This window comes from Misgurnus anguillicaudatus, chromosome 24 (genome assembly GCF_027580225.2).
Source record: "Misgurnus anguillicaudatus chromosome 24, ASM2758022v2, whole genome shotgun sequence".
NCBI classification, from domain to species: Eukaryota; Metazoa; Chordata; class Actinopteri; order Cypriniformes; family Cobitidae; genus Misgurnus; species Misgurnus anguillicaudatus.
The window spans coordinates 47,987,966-48,007,564 of NC_073360.2; the positions used below are offsets into that span (position 1 = coordinate 47,987,966).

The following is a 19,599-nucleotide window of genomic DNA, read 5'->3' on the forward strand; positions in this document are numbered from 1 at the left end:
TCCCCAGTTTGAGAACCACTGCTTTGATGTATTTGTTTGCATTGTATTGAAATGTGTTCATTTTTAATGGGCATATACCGTATGTGGTTGAAAAAGATAGCCTAGTGCAGGGGTACGCAACGTTGGCCCTGGAATGCTGATGTCCTGCAGTGTTTAGCTCCAGGTCTAATCAAGCAGACCTGAACAAACTAATCAAGGTCTAAAAAGTCACCTGAAACTACAGGTAGCCAAGGTTTTATAAGGGTTGGAGCTAAAATCTGCAGGACATCGGCACTCCAGGACGGACGTTGCCTACCCCTGGCCCTAGTGCATCCCAAATTTTGTAACATTAACATTTTTAATATAACACTACAGTTATTATGGGCTTTAGAAACGTTTTTTTTAGAGGAGATAGTGTAGTGCACAAAAGGCCCCTGTGGTGCGGCCTAGGCTTTTTTCTCTAATGACATTTTTTCCTTACATTACTTTTACTTTTATACTTTAAGTAGTTTTGAAACCAGTACTTTGTCACTTTTACTTGAGTAAAAAGCTTAAGTTGATACTTCAACTTCTACAAAAGTCTTTTTAAACCTTAGTATCTATACTTCTACTTGAGTAATGAATATGAATACTTTTGACACCACTGCATGTGACTGCATCTACCATTAACTGTTTTCTGAGATCAGTGTTCAGCCAAAAAGGGAATCCTTTGGAGATTGTTACTGACAATGGGCCTCAGTTCCTGTCGACAGAGTTCAAACTATTCTTACAGGAAAGAGATATAAAGCACATCCGTACTTCTATATATCACCCAGAAGGAAATGGAGCTGTGGAGCGGTGGAATAAGGTACTGAAAGAGACCATTCTGACTGCAGAAAGAGAGAGAGCTCCGTGGACATCATTCATTGCAGATTTTGTGCAAACTTACCGAGCCACACCTCACGCAACTACAGGAATTTCACCTTTTGAGCTAATGTTTGGAAGGAAAATGAGAACAAAATTGACAATTCTTCCAAAGTGTAATGAAAATCCTGCTATGACAAAGCTGAAAACAAAAGTGATGCAACAACAGAGGAAAATGAAAGTTTATCTGGATACAAAGCGCAAAGCAAAGACTCCAGGGCTGAAGGAAGGTGACTTTGTACGGGTGAGAAAACCGGTGCATGTGAAAAAAGGAAAATCAAAATTCAGCAATCCTATGCAGATTGTTAGAAGGAAGGGGACACATAGTTTTGAACTGAGTGATGGACGAACTTGGGACTTATCTCACTTGGCACCACTGAACACAGAATTCACTCAGGCTCCTGAACACGTTGAACAATCAACTCCTACACCATCTGGAAGTAGTAACAACCAAGTAGAGGGACGTTGTAGAAGGAAGCCAGTGTGGCTGAAAGACTATGTAACCTAAACTGCCATAATAGGCAAAGAAGAAAGTAATAAAAAAACCCCAGAAGTTTAAAGTTGTTGTTTTGACCTGAGAGGATGTTCATGTAGCTATTCGTGCTATAGGTGTTTGGTAAAAAAAAAATGTGTTAGACATTGTTCTGTGTTTTCTAATCTAAGTAAAGAAAACTAGTTGAAAATAATATATATAAACTAAATATATATATATAGACTAAGTATACTGTTTAGCAATGTTTATTGTAACTGCAGAAGAAAACAAATTAAGTCAGAGGGAAATGTTGTGTTCTCTTATATGTTGCTGCATGATAAATGTCCCCTAGAGGGAGCTATTGTGTTAGAAATGAAGGTAGGCAGGCGAAGAAGAAGAGTGTTGTACATGCTGAGGTTGAGAGTAAAGAAACCTGTTTGTTACTCCGTGTGCTCTTGTTTTTTATGTGAATACACAACAGTCATAAAATGTGTTCTGATCTTCATCTAAGTCACAACAATAGAGAAACACAAATGTCTTGATAAACTTTGGAATTCATTTTTCCATTGATGACAGTAATCCTCCGTCCAGGGCCTGAGGCAGCAAAGCAGCCCCAAACCATGATGGCCCCTCCACCATATTTCACAGTTGGGATGAGGTTTTGATGTTGGTGTGCTGTGCCTTTTGTTCTCCACACATAGCGTTGTGTGTTCTTTCCAAACAACTCAATTTTGGTTTAATCTGTCCACAGAATGTTTTGCCAGTAGTGCTGTGGAACATCCAGGTGCTCTTTTGGAAACTTCAAACGAGGAGCAATGTTTTTTTGGACAGCAGTGGCTTCCTCCGTGGTGTCCTCCCATGAAGTCCATTCTTGTTTAATGTTTTCCTTATTGTAGATTTGTCAACAAAAATGTTAGCATGTGCCAGAGATTTCTGTAAGTCTTTAGCTGACACTCTAGGATTCTTCTTCACCTCATTGAGCATTCTGCGCTGTGCTCTTGCAGTTATCTTTATAGGACGACCACGCCTAGGGAGTGTAGCAACTGTGCTGAACTTTCTCCATTTGTAGACAATCTGTCTTACCGTGGACACATGGACATCAAGGCTTTTAGATATACTTTTGTAGTCCTTTCCAGTTTTATGTAAGTCAACAATTCTTGATCATAGGTCTTCTGAGAGCTCTTTTCTGCGAGGCATGGTTCACATCAGACAATGCTTCTTCAGAACAGCAAACTGAAAACTGGTGTGTGTTTTTTATTGGACAGGGCAGCTTTAATCAACACATCCAATCTCATCACATTGATTGGACCCCAGGTTGGCTGACTCCTGGCTCCAATTAGCTCTTGGAGAAGTCATTAGCCTAGGATTTCACATACTTTTTCCACCCTGCACTATGAATGTTTACAATAAAGTTTTATTGAACACAAATAAGTTGTGTTCAATAAAAACATGAAAACATATAATGTTTGTGCGGTATTAGTTTAAGCAGACTGTGTTTCTCTATTGTTGTGACTTAGATGAAGATCAGGGGCTGTATTCACAAAGAATTTTAAGGCTAAAAGTAGCTCCTAACTGGCGAATTTAGGAGCAACTTCTAAAAATAATGGGCGTGTCACTCCTAACTTTAGGACTCCTCATTTTTTTCACTAAAAGTAATTCACAAAGCATTTTAGCCCCAAAAGTTGCACCTAAGCCAGGGACAGCTTAAAAGAAGTCAAGAGGACTCTTAACTCACTAAGACCTATTCACAAAGGATCCTAAAATGGCTTAGGTGCTGTCTGATCCTCCTTAACACGGACAGTTTCACCAACTCAAAAGCATTGCCTACTCAGTGGTGTCAAAAGTATTCATATTCATTACTCAAGTAGAAGTATAGATACTAAGGTTTAAAAAGACTTTTGTAGAAGTTGAAGTATCAACTTAAGCTTTTTACTCAAGTAAAAGTGACAAAGTACTGGTTTCAAAACTACTTAAAGTATAAAAGTAAAAGTAATGTAAGGAAAAAATGTCATTAGAGAAAAAAGCCTAGGCCGCACCACAGGGGCCTTTTGTGCACTACACTATCTCCTCTAAAAAAAACGTTTCTAAAGCCCATAATAACTGTAGTGTTATATTAAAAATGTTAATGTTACAAAATTTGGGATGCACTAGGGCCAGGGGTAGGCAACGTCCGTCCTGGAGTGCCGATGTCCTGCAGATTTTAGCTCCAACCCTTATAAAACCTTGGCTACCTGTAGTTTCAGGTGACTTTTTAGACCTTGATTAGTTTGTTCAGGTCTGCTTGATTAGACCTGGAGCTAAACACTGCAGGACATCAGCATTCCAGGGCCAACGTTGCGTACCCCTGCACTAGGCTATCTTTTTCAACCACATACGGTATATGCCCATTAAAAATGAACACATTTCAATACAATGCAAACAAATACATCAAAGCAGTGGTTCTCAAACTGGGGACCGCGAGATGGTGCCAGGGGCCCCAGTTTTATAATATTTTACAAAATACATTACTTTATTATAAATTCTGTGTAATGAAACCTCAGAAAAATAAGGCTGCTAAACAAAAGCAATACATTGTATAATTTAATATGTTTTGTTTAATTCAAATTTTAAGTTTTAGAATGTTTATGTCGTACATTTTCTTTTGGGGGCCGCGAAGGAATCCACTGTACACAAGGGAGGCCGCAAAAAAAAAGGTTTGATAACCACTGCATTAAAGAACCATAAATGTGTACTACTGAGCATTAACATGTGTTCCATAGAGAGGAAGATATGATGACTAGTTGCCTATAAATATTGTAATGGTGCAAAAAGTCAAACTTCAGAGCAGTGCTGCTGGTGGCCAAACTTTTACAATGGTGCCCTCTTTAGTTAAAAAACAACAAAATCACACACAACTATAGTATGTGTGAGAATAGAAATATGCTATTGTTATCATTTATAATTGTATTTTGACAGCAACACAAACTACAAATATGCAATTATATATTATAGCTGAAATTTCTGCAACTGTACTTGTGTTAGCTAATGGACTTTAGCTTAATCTAATGTGACAAAGCTGATCTTACATGTCAGTATATATCCAAGCAATTTTGGAGAATTATGTCTTTCTTGTAAGTAAATTAAAAGTCAGGTTTAAGGAAACAGCTGATGTATATTAACAAAAGCAAAAGTTGGTATGTATGATTATTTGTTTGATTGATTTAACACTCAAGCATTCAGCTAAGTAGGTTTTGTTAATGCAAATAACATTTAGGGTAGTTATTAGCATATACAAAACAACAGATGTCTTTAGCATAGATATCTTTGCCATGGCTCAAAACGCAACGCAGCACAATGTCATTTAAGTTGAACAACTGAAGTTACATGATATAAATTGGTATTGTTACACCATTTAATTCACACAGATGAGTTGGTGTCAGCAGCCAGCTATACATTACAGGCTTGTGAAGGTGAACTGACCTGAAAGTGATGCGCGAGTTTTATTTCCTACTTTTCCATTTGAAGACAGAATGCCGCGTTCTGTTACTGTACAAGCGGATGGCGGATGATATCAAAGCATCGTAGCTTCCTGCTCTGCTACTGTTCGGACGCTTTTGCTTACTGCTCTGCGCTTTGCTCTATCGCTTTTATATTTTATCTTATAATTTTAACTTCAGCAAATCAGCATAGTGCTCAAACAACAAAGCTTGGCATCAACGTCAATTTACAAACTTTCGGGACTGGAGGATTACAAAAAAGTGGAATTTTTCATCCGTCTAGCCTCCCACCGCCATCAGCTTACATTCCAGAAGGAAAAACACAGCTGCCCTCATTGAAAAGGATAAGAAAAAGGAATGCCTCATCAACAATCTACTTGCTGCACAAACTGCCACAGACTTTTACAAAGGATTGCTGTTCTTGAAACAAAGTTACTTACAGGACTACAAAACCAGACGGAACACACAACAGAGCTTCGTCATCATGGACGCCCTCAGCATACAGCCGGTGAGTCCCATAAATCTAATGATCAACACACCAATCAATGGTACAAACAGGGAGCAAGACCCAAAATCACTCGAGAAATCAGACTGTCACGAGCATCACATTTTGCCGCAATAGCTTCCTCTACGCCAGATACAGCTAGGACAAGGATTGCAAACACTGACTTTCTACCACCACCTATACATCTTGAGAACAGATTTGAAGTATTAATGAATATGAGTGAGGAATCCCCAAATGTGATAAATGTGACTAAACACCGATCAAATCAGCCAGCAGCTAACACTGATGCTAACTGCCGCTCAAGATCGAGCAGACAGCGGCACTCAGCGCAGAGCGCATCCGAGCCCAGAACTCTGATATTGGGTGACTCAATAATAAGAAACTATAGCAACAGAGACTCAACTACGTGCTGCCTTCCACAAGCAACCGTTTCTGATGTAAACAGGGAACTTAAGAACATTCTGATGAAACATAAGACTGTAAATCGAGTTGTCATTCATGTGGGGAAGAATGATATTCACAAAGAGCAATCTGAACTCCTTAAGAGGGATTTCAACAAACTTTTTGAAACACTCAGAACAGTAAAAGCTCAGCCGTTCATCAGTGGACCACTTCCAGCAAGAGGAACAAATAGGTTTTCACGTTTGCTTGGACTTAATACATGGCTGCAAAAAACCTGCAACATAAAAGGATAGAACTTTATCAACAACTTCAATCTTTTCTGGAGTCAGAGACAACTATTTAAACAGGATGGCATCCACCCAAACAGACTGGGTGCAAGAGTTCTAAAGGACAATATCTATTTCTCCCTTCATCATCCTTCAGCAGTGTGTGCCAATCCACTCAACCTGAATGGCACACACACACCTGGACAGAGTATGAATGACCACAGGACTTCTCTCCAGCACCTGAATGGACATGACGTTGACATATCCCACAAGGACAGAGATAACACCACTCAGCCACAACAACCACTGCTCATGGACACAATCTCAGCTGAGTCCTGCCCACAGAGCTTACTACAGGCAGACTGTGTCAGATTAGAACGGCTCCAAGATTCAGCACCCAAGGACAACTTTCTGGAAAACAGCCAGGGAAACCAGGACAACATATCACAGCCTCCGGTCACATCAGAACAACAGGACTCCTCACTAGATATGTCATTCCTCTCTCCAGCATCCCCGCTTTTGACCTTCTCTGGAAAAATGGAGGAACTGGTTTATGCTGGAACTAAACTATCCCACTCTATTGCTGCAAGCCCCCAGATTTCAACCAGAAAACAGCAAGCCCCAAAACCACCAAAGCCAGTGGGCCCAGTTCCCCCTCCTCGTCCTGTGAGAGCTCTTCGGTCTCTGACACAACGCCAAGGCACACACCCTCCTCCATCTGCTGTAGGTGAACCAAAAACAACTGATAATGGCTCTCAGTGATGTGTGTCGGGTTCCTGCTATGAAAATACTAATACTTTTATCAAATGTTTACAAAAGCAGGAACTCAGTGTGCCTATATCTTTCTCTATTTCTGTTTTAGTACATGATAGAAAGTGCAAGGCTAGATCAAATCGTGTGGCAAATCAATCTAATCTGCTGCCTGTGACTTGTCAAACTAAGATCTCTGTTAGGGAAAAAAATTGTACTGTTAAGTTAGCACTTTTAAATATCTGTTCACTTAAAAACAAATCACTTCTAGTCAGCGACTTAATAGCCACAAACAACCTGGATTTTATGTTTCTAAATGAAACATGGCTAGAAGAAAGCTACAGTGCAACAGTCCTTAATGAAACAGCCCCTCCTAACTTTACCTATTTGAGTTTCTGCAGAACTACTAGAAGGGGTGGAGGTCTTGCTGCTCTTTTTAAAGATGTCTATCAATGTAAGCAAGTGTCATTTGGGAATTACCCGTCTTTTGAACATCTAGGTATTGTGTTGAAAGGTACCCCACGCATTCTACTGATCATTATTTACAGGCCCCCAAAATACTCTCCAGCATTTGTTGAGGACTTTACAGAACTGTTATCAACGATTTCCTCAGAGTTTGACTGTTTTGCTATTGCTGGAGATTTTAACATTCACATAGATAAGCCAGAAAGCATTATGACAAAAGATGTCACAGCTGTTTTAAATACTTTTGATCTGACTCAACATGTACATGGACCCACACACAATCGTGGACACACTCTAGATTTTATTATCAGTAAGTGTGTAAACATTTCATCAGTTGTTATTAAGGATGTAGCACTGTCTGATCATTTCTGTATTTTCTTTGATATATTAATCTCTCCTACTATTGAAACTAGATCTGTGTCTGTCAAAAAGAGATCCTTAAATGAGAACACCAGTGTGCTGTTTATGAAGGCTATATCTTTAACACCAAGCATATCTGCAGACTCTGTTGATTTTCTCCTTGATTCCTTTAATTCTAAAGTTAAGAGTGTAATCGATGATATTGCTCCTGTAAAAGTCAGGAAGAAGAATGGCAGGCAAAAATCACCTTGGAGAAACTCAACAGAGGTGCAGAATATGTAGAGACAATGCAGAAAAGCTGAGCGCATGTGGCGGAAGACAAAACTTGTAGTCCATTATAATATCTATAAAGACAGCCTTCGTGCTTTCAGTGTGGAACTAGGCAAAACTAGACAGACTTTCTTTTCAAATATTATAAACAAAAACATAAATAACACACACACTCTTTTTGCTACTATAGAGAGACTAACAACCCCCCCCAAGTCACATTCCAAGTGAAATGCTCTCAGACAGCAAATGTAGTGAGTTTGCTAACTTCTTTTCTGAGAAAATCAATAATATCAGAAAGGTGATCAGCACATCCTTGAGCTGCGCCAGGGTCAGACAAATCAGACCACAACATCAGAAAGTAGTTATGATGTCTGATTTCGAAGCAGTTGATGGTAAAATTTTGGAAGAAACAGTACAGCATCTTAAAACATCAACCTGTGCCCTTGACACACTCCCAACATGTTTTTTCAAAAGTGTCTTTAACTGTTTAGAAGCAGATCTCCTAAAAGTGGTAAATTCATCACTTAACTCTGGGACTTTTCCAAAGTCCCTTAAAACTGCAGTTGTTAAGCCCCTCCTGAAAAAGAGCAACCTAGATAACACTGTATTGAGCAACTACAGACCAATCTCAAATCTTCCTTTCATAGGCAAGATCATTGAAAAAGTTGTTTTCAATCAGCTGAACAAATTCTTAATTTCTAATGGTTACTTTGACATTTTTCAATCTGGTTTCAGACCACACCACAGTACAGAGACAGCGCTCATAAAGATAATAAATGATATTCGCCTCAACACAGACACAGGCAAACCATCAGTGCTGGTGCTACTCGACCTCACACTGTCGATCACAACATACTTCTTGACAGGCTGGAAAACTGGGTCGGGCTTTCTGGGGTGGTCCTGAAATGGTTCAAGTCATACTTAGAAGGGAGAGGTTATTATGTAAGTATAGGTGGCCATAAATCTGAGTGGACATCCATGACATGCGGAGTCCCGCAAGGCTCAATTCTTGCGCCACTCCTGTTCAACCTGTATATGCTCCCACTAAGCCAAATAATGAGAGAGAACAAAATTGCCTATCACAGTTATGCAGACGACACTCAGATCTACTTAGCTCTATCCCCAAATGACTACAGCGCCATTGACTCCCTGTGCAAATGCATTGATGAAGTTAACAGTTGGATGTGCCAAAACTTTCTTCAGTTAAACAAAGAGAAAACTGAAGTCATTGCGTTTGGAAACAAAGATGAAGTTCTCAAGGTGAATGCATACCTTGACGCTAGGGGTCAAACAACTAAAAATCAAGTCAGGAATCTTGGTGTGATTCTGGAGTCTGACCTTAGTTTCAGTAGTCATGTCAAAGCAATAACTAAATCAGCATACTATCATCTCAAAAATATCGCAAGAATTAGATGCTTTGTTTCCAGACAAGACTTAGAGAAACTTGTGCATGCTTTCATCACCAGCAGGGTGGATTATTGTAATGGCCTCCTCACTGGCCTTCCCAAAAAGACCATTAGACAGCTCCAGCTCATTCAGAACGCTGCTGCCAGGATTCTGAGCAGAACCAGAAAATATGAACATATCACACCAGTCCTCAGGTCTCTACACTGGCTACCAGTTACATTTAGGATTGATTTTAAAGTATTATTAATGGTATATAAATCACTCAATGGACTAGGACCTCAATACATTGCTGATATGCTCATTGAATATAAACCCATCAGATCACTCAGATCATTAGGATCACATCAGCTAGAAATACCAAGGGTTCACTCAAAGCAAGGAGAGTCAGCTTTTAGCTATTATGCCAGTCGCAGCTGGAACCAGCTTCCAGAAGAGATCAGATGTGCTCCAACAGTAGCCACATTCAAATCCAGACTCAAAACACATCTGTTTAGCTATGCATTTACTGAATGAGCACTATGCTGCGTCCGAACTGATTGCACTATATTATATATGCACTATTTTAATTATTTTCTATTTCTCTTGTTTTTAATCTTATTTTTAACTGTTTTATACTTTTATTCCTGTTTTATTCTTTTTCACACATTTAAACAGTTTTTATTAAAATCACATTTATTTTCTTTTAATTGATAGTTTAAATTCATGTATCTTTGATTTTTGTTTTCTCATTTCTATGTAAAGCACTTTGAATGACCTTTGTGTATGAAATGTGCTATAGAAATAAACTTGCCTTGCCTTGCCTTGCCATCGGGAGAGCAAACTGCTCCGCATGCTTTCTAATCGCTCTCGCGGTTCTTTTATGTTTATCTTTGCAGCGTTATCGAACAAACTTTTGATCATCTGCAGTCAGTTGGGGGGGGGATTGCGTACAAACCAATAGGGTGTCGGAATGGTGTATGTTTATACTTCTCATCATTTTTCTCTAAAAAAATGAAAACAAGTCGAAATTAATAGAAGTAACGAGGCGATTTTTAAAATGTAAGGAGTAGAAAGTACAGATAATTGCGTGAAAATGTAAGGAGTAGAAGTAAAAAGTCGTCTGAAAAATAATTACTTCAGTAAAGTATAGATACCCAAAATATCTACTTAAGTAAGGTAACGAAGTATTTGTACTTCGTTACATGACACCTCTGCCTAGACTTAAAAGCACACTTTAATGTAAGCATATTGTTTATGACATTTCTTTCACAATTCATTACATTCATGAAAAGCAAGTTTTTAGAATTACATGAAACAATAATGATATTATATATTTAATATTGTACGCCAACCTGTTGCCATGCTTGCCATGCTTGCCCGTTTAAAGGCTGCAATCTCAACCCTTGACAGCGATTGTAATGTATACCACTGCCTCTCGCAGTCGAACGGGTTCCGCGACATAAGCAGGAATGCTGCATTGATCTGCAAACAAATCCTCTCCCCAGTGATGTGCGGGTTCATCCGAAATGAGCGGGTGCCTGCGGTCACCCGCGGTTATGAGTCATCAAAAAATATTTTTTATGATATTCGGGTCGAGGTCGGTCGGGTCGTTTGAAATAAAGATGCCAGTTAACTATTTTAAACAATTACTACTTTAAAAAAAATGCGGTCCGAGTTGCGGGAGGGTTAGTTGAAAATGTTGGTCGGGTGGCGGTTGTTTTGTACATTGACCCGCGCATCACTGTCTCGCATGTCTCACGCTTAGTTTTGCTTGATATCTTGTGCCGAATTTCCCTTTTATTACGTTTCTTTTTTCCAGCGCCAACTGGGCCAGCAGCAGTAACTGATCCTGCATCCAGTTGGGCTTTTTTTTCTGTTTTGGCGACTTCATAATTCACCGTCATTTATTTATTAGGCTTCTTCAATATGGGCAACATTTCCTTGCTTTAAGTAGTCTATTTAGGCTAATAGGATGTAAATTAATCAAGCGTTAATGCAATGTCGTTTTTTATTATTAGGCAAATGGCGGTTTTCATTTGGGTATACCTTGATTTAATTTAATTTCATTCACGACTTTTCTTTTATATATGCATTTCGATGGCATTACTATTATTATTTTGTGTAGGACACAGACATATTTCGATGTTGTAATTCCATGATTTGGTGCGTCTGTGTTATGTTCCCCATGACAGCCCTGTCATCTAACAACCAATCACCGTGGTCATTGCGAGGTAGCTCATGCATGAGAATTGACGTCATCCGTAGCAATGAAGACTCACTCTTAGTTTTCCTTACTAAAAGTAGGTCTGAAAGGCGTTGTGAATAACTTTTAAGAGAAAACTCCTAGCTACAATCTTTTAGTGCGATTTGGGAGTACTCTTAGTGGTAAGATAAAATTTTTTGTGAATACGGCCCCAGAACACATTTTATGACCAATTTATGAAGAAATCCAAGTAAGCCCAAATGGTTCACATACTTTTTCTTTCAACTGTATGAATCGATTCATGAGGGTCCAAACGATTCCCACCCCTAATGAACACAAACACTTTAGGAAATAAGATCATGTGTTCAACTTGACAGACTCCAGTCAATGTCTTTGAATATGATTTAATCACGACTGAATCCTCCTCATCAGAAAGAATATAAGAGTTTATATAGGATAGTTACATGACTTAGTCACATCATTTATCTCTAATATGATTTATTCTTCATATCTGCAATTCAGCAACTCCTCTCTGTTACCATGCAGACAAAACCAAATTTAACTTTCTTGATAACCTCAGCTTTAACAAGTCATGGGGTTTAAATTAAAATAATTTAAACCACACGTACTTCCTCTATTTCAACACATTTTGTTGTCAAAAGCTGTAAGAATGTTCAAACCTGTAAGGAAAAGACATGTTAGTTATAATTAGTTATGATTCATTTCAATTTCCTTCAGAGTTATGTTATCTCCAGCTGATATTCCTCCTGTAATAGAGGAAGATTTTTACATCAAATACCTGTGTGAGTCATGAACTCAATACAGATTTATGAAGAAATGTTCATGTGGTTTATGTCACGGAGTGACTTCGATGGGGCGGAACCAAAAGGAGGCGGAGAGGGGTTCCGCCCGGACCCATTAGTAGAAACACTGTCACTTCCGGGTTTCCCGGGGATCCCCGCAATCACTCAGAACAACTTGCAGCTGCGCCGTTAACTTGGCGAACGGCGATTGGGTGAGTCACGCTGGGTAGGGAGTATATAAGTGAGAGTTGAAAGGAACCAGGAAGTGTTCGTTTTGCATGGAAGAAGATCGCTGGGAGTAGTAACGGGCCGAGTCGTTGTGTGAGGAGATCACAGTGGGCGAGTGTTGCAGACCTGTACACAGGAAATACATCGTTAAACAGTTAAGCTGTTTATGAACATTGGATTACCGCTACATGTGGACAACGTTGGGCAGACTGCATCCTTTGTGTTGTCAACATTTAAAGCCTCCTGGAGGAGAGAGGGACGGCGTTCAGCGATCCCGGAATCGTGAGTAGCCGCTGTTAAGTGTGCAGGACGGTTGTCCTATTAAAGGGGTGTGTGTTTTACCTTTTAGCGGCCCCACCGAGTGTGAAGCGGGTGGGTGAGCCGGGAACTACAAGTGGTGATCGGAAACAACGGACGTGTGAGTAACCCCATGTTCTGCATACGATAATTCGTAATCTATTAAAGGAGTGTGTGTTGTATCATCCTTTAGCGGCCCCACTGAGTGTGAAGTGGGTTGGCGAGCAGGGAATTGCATGTGGTGATCTGAAAACAGCGGAAGTGTGAGTAACCTCAGATTTGTGCATACGATAATTCGTAACTTCTTAAAGGAGTGTGTGCTTTACTATCTTGTCGGCCCCACCCAGTGTGTAGTAGGTGGGTGAACCGGGGGCCAAGTGTGTTCACAGGCGAAGGCCAGCGAAATATCCGAACGCGTCTGGGACCTCGTCGGCATCATTAGTAAGATCTTTCTCCCTTTCCTTCAGCGCTGGTTTGCGCCCATGGAAGAGTACAGACCCTATTCATTCACCGGAGTGTGTGCTGTGTAGTGCCTGAGTGATCATCTAACGTGAGTACACTAAGTTTGCAGTGTGGTGTCGTGTTCTTGATGTCTGTAATCTTCTTAGGAAAGGACCAGTGTCTGTAGACTTCATTGGGAGTTGTTACGCCGTCGTAGGCCCCAACTCAAAAGTGTAATTCGTCGCTGGCTTTGCTTCATGTACACCACCACGATCCTGACTAAGGTATAGGGGGGGAAAGTAAGAAGTCATTTGGGCACCTGCTGGTGGAAGAACTGTAAGAGGGAAGCGGAGGGCCCGGCGCTGTGTGGGCATTGTGTGCGACTTGAATATATTCACGCCTGCTATTTCTGTCTAGATCTTCGCCTGCCCTAGGAGAACGGGAAGAGGACGTGTGGACCATTAGGTGGATTCACAGATAGCAAGGTGTCGTCGCGACCCCAGTGACTGGAGAGGCCCCGCCCCTGTGTTGCGCTGCGTTGCATAAGAGTGGTGACGTATGACCTCAGCCTTTACATCTCCTTGCCCCCTGGTACCTAGTAATATTACCTGTGACACGATCCAAGCCATCACTTACCTAGCACCACTCGTAAAGCCCAGAAACCCCGAAAAGTAGAATACCCATTGTGATACGAGCTAAAGCCTATCACTCCCCTAACCGACTCGAAGCCCCGAAATCCTGAAACGTGAGATACTCCCTGTGATGAGAGCCAAGGCTACCGCCACCCTAGTGTGACCCCACTCACCGTTGTACAAGTTATACTTACCTCGTCCGACGTCAAGCGGAAAACCTGAAAAGGAAGATACTCACCGTTATGTCAGTTGAACCTACCGGGTACGACCTTACGCCCAGCAAACCTGTAAAGCCAGATACGCATCGTTATACGAGTTGAACTTACCTCATTCGGCGCCAGGCCGAGAACGGAAAATAAGTTACTCACCGTGATACGAACTGTAGCCCCTGCTAGGATTGGTCACGTGATTGGTCAGAGTGAGCATCGTGCATCAGAGCTCTGTCGAGTTTATCATCCAAATCCTATTTTCTGACTACCTTGTTCCTATTTATATAATATAACATATTCGTTTATCTCAAGAATACTTTACCGTGACGACTATTGAGCAGTACTACCACGTGAAACGATTTATCACTGCTAAACACCCAGTGTTAGCATATAGCCCGCTAGCATCAACAAACAGGTGCCGGTTTTAGTTACCATTTTGCCGATCTAATGGCGGACTCATCCAATGTATGCTATTCAGACCTGTCCTCACCTGAGCGGGAAGCTGTGGAGCAGTTGATACCCGGTTATCGCAGATCCTACGCGACGTACAGCGCCCAGTTTACCCAGGCTCCAGACATCCACAAGCGACCGAGAAGTGCAAAAAGCGAACACCCTACGCGGTGCAGCTTCACGGACCGCGCTCGAGGGAACGGAGACGCCATCGCCCAGAATGAAAGCGATCAGGAAGCCGTGGAGGAGCTGCTGCCCCGGCTGTCGCAGATTCAGCGTGCCTCACATCACACTGGCTACAGACGTCCGCAGGCGATCGGGGCGTGCTGCGAGCGAGCTTCCCTCGCGATGTAGCTTCACGGACCGCATCCAGGTGACCGAAGACGCCACCACCCAACATGAAAGCGGTAAGACTCCGCTTGTTATTGTAACCTGCATTACTTGCCACATGTACAGTTTAGCTTCTTCCATCAGCACAGAGGGGTTTACTTGTGCTAAGTGTATTGAAGTAGTAAGGCTGACGGAGAAGATTGCAGAACTAGAAGCGCGCATCCAAACGCTAGTTGATGACAGCAATACCGCTAATGCTACAAACGCTAATACCACTAATGCTACAAATGCTAATACCGCTAATGCTACAAACGCTAATACCGCTAATGCTACAAACGCTAATACCGCTAATGCTACAAACGCTAATACCGCTAATGCTACAAACGCTAATACCGCTAATGCTACAAACACTGTTTCGGGTGCGCCTAGTGTTAAACGTAATACACATAGCTCTGTTCCATCATCTGAGTCAAGGGGGCCGACTAACTGGGTGACTGTCAGGCGGCAAAGTCTTTTCAGGTGCCCACCCAAGACCCCCCTGGTAATTTCAAACAGGTTCGATATTCTAAGCAATACACCGACTGAGACGTCTGTTAAAAGTGCCTTGGTCATTAGAGATTCGATACTTAGGAACGCGAACATTGAGGCACCAGCCACCATAGTCGATTGTATACCGGGAGCCAGGTCTTCAGACATTAGATCAAAACTTAAAGTGCTGGCTAATGCTAAGCATAAGTTTTCTAAAATTGTTATTCACGCCGGCACGAATGACACCAGACTCCGCCAGTCGGAGATCACCAAAGATAATATTAAAGAGATATGTGAAATTGCTAAAACAATGTCAGACAATGTAATATGCTCTGGTCCCCTCCCCGCCTACCGGGGGGATGAAACTTACAGTAGATTATTGTCTCTTCACGACTGTATGTCAAAATGGTGCCCTCAGCATAACGTAGGGTTTATAGACAATTGGAAGCATTTTCGGGGGAGACCTGACCTGCTAAAGAGAGATGGCCTCCATCCATCTCAGGAAGGAAGGGCGATTCTCTCTATAAATCTGACCAATAGTCTTACTTCTAATACAGTCTGACTATCCAGGGTACAAGTCAGGAAACAGATGGTTTGGCTTAACTGTCCGTCTGTTAGCTGCCGTGATATGTCAAGATCACTTATATCCCAGCACTTCGAGTCAATCTTACCAGAATATCAACACATTTCAACTGTATCTGTTCCCCGAACAAATAAATACAGAGCACCGCTTGCCACATCTGGTACAAATCTGATTAAGATAAAATTAGACAACAATACTTTAACAGATGAACCTCGAATGTTAAAATTCGGCCTTCTTAACATTAGATCGCTTACCAATAAAGAACCTATTGTCAATGAAATAGTTACAGACCAAAACTTAGATGCACTCTGTTTAACAGAAACCTGGCTTAAAGCAGACGACTACATTAGTTTAAACGAATCCACCCCACAAGACTATTATTATAAACATGAACCTCGATTAAAGGGGAGAGGGGGTGGTGTAGCTACAATATACAACAAAATTTTTAAAGTAAACCAAAAATCTGAAGTAAAATTTAAATCATTTGAACTAATGTTGTTAAATATGGAAATAACCGATCGTAACCACAAACAGCTCTCTTTTGCCTTAGCTACAATCTATAGACCTCCGGGCCACCATGCAGATTTCCTTAAAGAAATAGCAGATTTCCTGTATGAGCTTGTAGTCACTGTAGATAAAGCTCTTATCGTTGGTGATTTTAATATTCATGTGGATAACCCAAAAGATGCATTAGGACGTGCATTTATGGATGTTCTAAATTCTCTCAATATTAGACAAAACGTGACAGGGCCAACGCATACTCGTAAGCACACATTAGACTTAATTCTGTCACTCGGGCTCAATATTAATGACACCAAAAATCACCTCAGAGTGATGCAGTTTCTGACCATTACCTTGTGTCATACACTGTACTTCTAGATAGGATCACTCAATCCACAACATGCTACAGATTAGCCAGAACAATAATTGCCACCACTAAAGATAGCTTTATTAGGACTCTTCCAGACCTGTCCCAAATTAAACATGTAGCAGATAACTGTGACGATCTAGATATTGTAATAGAAAACCTAAACAATGTCTGTTCTAACACATTGGATGCCGTTGCTCCCATTCGAAAAAAGAGAATCAAAGAAAAACCGCCAGCTCCATGGTATGATCATCACACCGCAGCACTCAAAAAGGCAACTAGGAAAATGGAAAGAAATTATAGAAGCACAAAGTTAGAGGTATGGCGTGCAGCATGGAAAGAGAGTGTTAAACACTACAGACAGGCTATTAAAACCGCCAGATCTAAATATCTTAGCAAGCTTATAAATGAGAATCATAATAACCCTCGTTTCCTCTTCAGCACCGTTGCAAAACTGACTAGAAATAAAGAACAAACAGAAACCAATAGTAAACTTCAACACAATAGTAACGACTTCATGAACTTCTTTTCTAACAAAATTACGGCTATAAGGGAAAACATCGTAGCTACCCAGGCAGCCACCACTCTACCCGTTAGTTCACTTAACACTAGACTACCATACGAACATCTTGATTCATTTAAACCTACTACAATAGATGAGCTCTCTAGACTAGTTACATCATCCAAATCATCATCCTGTATATTAGACCCCGTTCCCACAAAACTGCTTAAAGAGGTATTCCCTGTAGTGTCAACCCCGGTTCTAAATATCTTTAACTCATCGCTAGAAATAGGATACGTTCCAACAGCTTTCAAACTAGCAGTTATTAAACCGCTGATTAAAAAACCACAGCTTGATCAGGGAGAGCTTAATAACTTTAGACCAATCTCAAATCTCCCTTTTCTTTCGAAAATATTAGAAAAGGTAGTGGCAAGCCAGTTACGCACATTCTTGACAAATAATAGTACATATGAAAAGTTCCAATCAGGATTCAGGCCCCACCATAGCACAGAGACAGTGTTGCTTAGAGTTACAAATGACCTCCTATTAACATCTGATCGTGGTGAAATCTCAATTCTTATATTATTAGACCTTAGTGCAGCCTTTGACACAATAGATCATACAATCTTACTCAATAGACTAGAAAACTATGTTGGTATCAGTGGTCAGGCGTTAGCCTGGTTTAGGTCGTATCTAACCAATCGCTATCACTTTGTTTATGTAAACGAGGAAGAGTCATATCACTCCCTGGTTAAATACGGTGTACCGCAGGGTTCGGTTTTAGGTCCTATCCTGTTCTCGTTATACATGTTACCTCTAGGAGACATTATCAGGAAACATAACATAAGTTTTCACTGCTATGCGGATGATACCCAGCTTTACATCTCCTCACATCCCAGCGAAACACACACGTTTTCTAAGCTAACAGACTGCCTTAGCGATGTTAGTGACTGGATGGCACATAACTTTCTTAAGCTCCAATAAGACAGAGATACTCATTATTGAACCGAATCGCTACAAACATAATATGTCAGATTACAAGTTGCACATAGATGGCTGCACTGTGGTGCCATCTTCCACGGTTAGGAACTTAGGTGTGATGTTCGACAGCAACTTATCCTTCGATAGTCATATCGCCAACGTCTGCTGCACAGCATTCTTCCATCTTAGAAATATCTCGAAAATACGCCATATACTGTCTACATCTGACGCAGAGAAGCTTATCCATGCTTTTATGACCTCTAGAATAGACTATTGTAACTCGCTACTCGGGGGATGCCATGCAAATCAAGTAAACAAGCTTCAGCTAGTTCAAAACGCTACCGCAAGGGTACTTACTCGATCTAAAAAGTATGACCACATAAGCCCAATTCTGGCATCTTTACACTGGCTACCAGTTAAATATCGCATACAATTTAAAATATCACTAATCACCTACAAAGCTTTAAATGGCCTAGCACCCTCATATCTTAGAGAATTACTATCAGAATACAATCCATCACGCACACTACGGTCGCAAAATTCTGGTCTCTTGATTATCCCTAGACTATCAAAAGTGTCTAAAAGTGGAAGGCCATTTTCCTACTTAGCCCCCAAGCTCTGGAACGATCCACCAACCGATGTCCGAGAATCAGACACAGCCGATCACCTCAAATCCAGACCCAAAACCCTTCTCTTCAACAAAGCATTCGCAAAATTTGTCCAGCAAAAGCACTTAACTCGAAATAGTTATCTGTACGGAACAAAGCACTCGCGGTCATAACACAGACCAACCAAATAAATAAATAAAAACCTTATCTTAACCTATAGTCGGATTGCGATTTTGGAACTTTCGTGTTCTTGTGAATAGTATGCCATACAAACCCGTTTGCCACTGAACCTGCATTAACGACGACAGTGGGGCCTCCAGCCTTAGTAAAACGGGTTGGCACGTATGGTTGGGTTGTGATTTTGGCGCTTTCTTTGTATTGCAAATAGTATGCCATACAGACCCGTTTGCCACTGAACCTGCATTAACGACGACAGTGGGGCCTCCAGCCTTAGTCAAACGGGTTGGCACGTATGGTTGGGTTGTGATTTTGGAGCTTTCTTTGTATTGCGAATAGTATGCCATACAGACCCGTTTGCCACTGAACCTGCATTAACGACGACAGTGGGGCCTCCAGCCTTAGTCAAACGGGTTGGCACGTATGGTTGGGTTGTGATTTTGGCGCTTTCTTTGTATTGCGAATAGTATGCCATACAGACCCGTTTGCCACTGAACCTGCATTAACGACGACAGTGGGGCTTTC

General features: G+C 41.1%; 1 protein-coding gene and 1 pseudogene across 1 annotated transcript in view; both read left to right on the plus strand.

The window, feature by feature from the left end:
- LOC141361725 (protein NLRC3-like) overlaps positions 1-19,599 on the plus strand; it is an 83,432-nt gene that overhangs the window by 57,893 nt on the left and 5,940 nt on the right. The gene's annotated exons all lie outside the window — the stretch shown is intronic.
- LOC141361555 (uncharacterized) lies at positions 6,214-19,592 on the plus strand (annotated as a pseudogene).